Source organism: Prionailurus viverrinus, chromosome F1 (genome assembly GCF_022837055.1).
Source record: "Prionailurus viverrinus isolate Anna chromosome F1, UM_Priviv_1.0, whole genome shotgun sequence".
Taxonomy (NCBI): domain Eukaryota; kingdom Metazoa; phylum Chordata; class Mammalia; order Carnivora; family Felidae; genus Prionailurus; species Prionailurus viverrinus.
Window position 1 is genome coordinate 825,206 of NC_062577.1, and position 3,547 is coordinate 828,752.

Below are 3,547 nucleotides of genomic sequence, written 5' to 3' on the forward strand. Positions count from 1 at the left end.
ACCTGAGCACCACTAACTGCAGGCTTTCTTCTGTTATGAAAGACCAAACCCATAATATAGATATTGCTTTAATTTGTTAGACAGGGATTTGTGGCTCCTGGCCCCACCCCGACTGCCCTATGAAGTAACCGGAGAGGGAAATGATGCATGGGTTTCCTTAAAGAGAAGTTTAGATTTGTCTAAGGTTACAAAGGTACAGACGAGAGGGATCATTGCACCACAATCTGCCAGGACAACAGATACGCACAGCACAGTATTAGACACTAAACTAAGCTCCCATGCCCTGAGGTATTCCTCTGTCTTCCTGTGAAGATCTTTCCCTTAATTGAGTGGTAAAGTGAGCAAGAAGATGCTTTGCTAAGTCAACCTGGAAGTCAATGGTCACAGTGCTCAGCTCACCTTTGCCACCAAGTCTGAGCTGTCTGACTGTCCCACCCAGGCTGGGACTGGCTGTCTTTTCCAGGCTGCTGGATGAGGGGCCCCAGGGCAGCACCCAAGAAGAGAATCCAAAGCATCTTTCATCTATCAGAGGGACCAGGGCGATGGGTGAATGCTGGGTCAGAAGCAAAGGGACTCTAAGCAAAGTCAGCAGGTGTGTGTGGCGTGGGGTGGGGGGTTGAGTCAACTTAGGAGGGGAGAAAGGAAGCATGCTGGAAAGATTCCCTGAGGGTCTGGAAAAGAGACGCAGAACCTGCCAGTGAGCATGGAGAGAGCTGTTCGAGCGACTCACTTGAATACAAGCAGCTTATAGAGCAATGGCCTTACATTTTATGGAACGGAAGAGGTGTAGAGTGGCAATAATGGGCAGTAGGATATAGGTAGGAAGGTAGAATTCACGTATTTAAAAAGCTTTTATTGGGGCGCCTGGGTGGCGCAGTCGGTTAAGCGTCCGACTTCAGCCAGGTCACGATCTCGCGCTCTGTGAGTTCGAGCCCCGCGTCAGGCTCTGGGCTGATGGCTCAGAGCCTGGAGCCTGTTTCTGATTCTGTGTCTCCCTCTCTCTCTGCCCCTCCCCCGTTCATGCTCTGTCTCACTCTATCCCAAAAATAAATAAACGTTGAAAAAAAAAATTTTTAAAAAAAATTAAAAAAAAAAAAAAAAAAAAAAAAAAAAAGCTTTTATTGAATACTCACGTGCATGTAAAACAATGATAGCAACGCAAGATCGCCACATGAACGGAGTAGACAGATTCCAGGCTGGCACGGTTGGAGGTGGCTTTTAGCACGTGGATGACTTCTCACGGAGGGTTCTGTCTAATTACAAGAATGACAGGTATATAATTTCTTCTTTAATGATGCTGTTAAAGGTGGCAATTTTGAGTTAAGTACATACTCTGTAAGAGTTTCACCCCACATTTTGAAGTTGATACTTTTTCTTCACCATTAATTGACCCTACTGCGAGTTCCAATAAGTGAATCAAGTCAAGAAGTTCACTTTCATGATGTTTTTTAAAGGATACATGAAATAAAAACATTTGAGCTCAAGAGATCTTTATAGATCCTTTTTCTTTTGCAGGTACTTGTACCGTTTGGATGATAGTTTGCTCCCTTGAACTACTGAGAACTGACCTGAATTAGGGGACAGACGTGAAGACAATGGCTTGTCCTGCATGGCCAACCAGTTCTTGTATAGTCTTAATACTCCAAATGGAAATAAATTGCACTCTGGGGTTTTTATATGTATGTGAAACACGGGTGTTATTCTGTGTCATTGCACAGCACCAACCTATCTTTGCTCTTACACGTATGACAAATAACACTGAAGAAGTATTAAGCCACTGCAAAAACCTCTCTTTCAATAGATAGAGACAGAGAGACAGAGAGAGAGATTGGTCTTTTACCAAACAGTAATGGTAGTGCCTTGCTCGCGTACAGCAAAATGCATCTGGGTCACAGAAATTTTGAGGGGGCAGGTTTGTTCTCTCTAAATAGATTAGTGTTTCAGACAAAACCACAGTTCCCCTTTTGCCGATATGTTTACACTTTCTTTATCTGACAGAAAAGAGGAAGTATTACAATATGGTGACGTCTCCTTAAATAACGACATGGCGAAATGTGTGACTCTGATAGGAAAAGTAAACAATTATGAATTCTTCATGCAATTTCTTTTTTTCTTTAAGTTTATGTATTTATTCTGAGAGAGAGAGAGAGTGAGTGAGGGTCAGAGAGAGAGGGAGAGAGAGAGAGAGAATCCAGTGGGCTCTGCACTGACAGTGAAGGTCTCGACGCGGGGCTCAAAGTCACGAACCATGAGATTATGACCTGAGCCGGAATCAAGAGTCTGACGCTCAACTGACTCAGCCTCCAGGGCGCCTCTCTTCATGCAACTTTTTGAACTTTTGTTTTGTGGGAGGAAACAGTAAGACTTTTCAAAACTGGGCTTCTCAACGCAGCTCAAGTTGGTTTCAAAGAGCACATTTGTGAGGTACGTAATCTGATAGACTTACAGGGATTGGCTGGAGGCGAAACTATTTCTTTCACAAGGACAAAAACCTACCAAAAATATCTAACCGTAGCTTTGAAAGTTAATACAGTTGTCATAGAGTGAATGGGTCCAAAATCCTGAAGGGCACCCACTGTGTGCTGCACACAGTTCCAGAAGACAGCAGTGAACTCAGGAGCTTATATTCCAGACAGACCCTAGAAAAAAGCAAGTCTGGAAAAGTTAGCAGTGCTACGTAAATATAGGGGATTGCCACTTTAGCTCAAACGACTGGAGCAAATCTTGAAAAAAAAAACTTTTATTCAGAAGAAAATGGATTTGGGTTAAAATTAAACCATTTCTAGGGCGCCTGGGTGACTCAGTCAGCTAAGCGTCCGGCTTCGGCTCAGGTCATGATCTCGCGGTTCACGAGTTCGCGCCCCATGTCGGGCTCTGTGCTGACAGCTCGGAACCTGAAGCCTGCTTCCCTCTCTCTCTGCCCTTCGCCTGCTTACACTGTCTCTCTCGCTGTCTCAAAAATAAATAAACACTAAAAAAAAAAATCAATTTAAAGAAATAAAAAAATTAAATTAAATTAAACCGTTTCTGTTCCTTCTAGGGTGTCTGGCAAGATCAGCAAGGAGATCAGCAATGCTGAGCAGAGGGACAATCCTGGAGTTTAGAGTACACCAAGCATTGTGTAAAGAGGTTCTTCGCTTCTAATTAAATAAAATTACATGTGTGCATTTTGTCACTTAATACTGGCTAGTTTTGGCATTCTCAGTTATTGTCTTTCTAACTATTTAATAAGTGAGGAGCCCACATCACAACAGAGACGGTGAGGCTCACAGGGGTCAGGGTTCCTCGAGGTCATCTGATCCCGGCTCTGCACTCTGACAGCTGATCTCATCAGTGACCCTTGCCGAGGGATTTGCTTGACCATGAGGCTCTAGATACACTTGGTTTCTATGCACAGAAGCCCAATTCCGAAGTCCTGCAATTAGATAAGATTGTCGGAATCTTCTCTTCCCAGGATCTATGTTCCTCATCTTCCAGTTACGTGAATTTTTCTGACTGTCCTGTGACGGCTGAACCGGGAGGGTAACCTCGGGGTGACGGTGACTGC

General features: G+C 44.0%; 1 long non-coding RNA gene across 1 annotated transcript; it reads left to right on the forward strand.

Annotated features, from left to right (window-relative positions):
* The first annotated feature begins 2,047 nt into the window (after nucleotides 1–2,047).
* Nucleotides 2,048–3,180, forward strand: LOC125155004 (uncharacterized). The gene is made up of 2 exons (XR_007148015.1): nucleotides 2,048–2,424; nucleotides 3,041–3,180. It is a non-coding gene; the product is annotated as an uncharacterized LOC125155004 (long non-coding RNA).
* The last annotated feature ends 367 nt before the right edge of the window (nucleotides 3,181–3,547 follow it).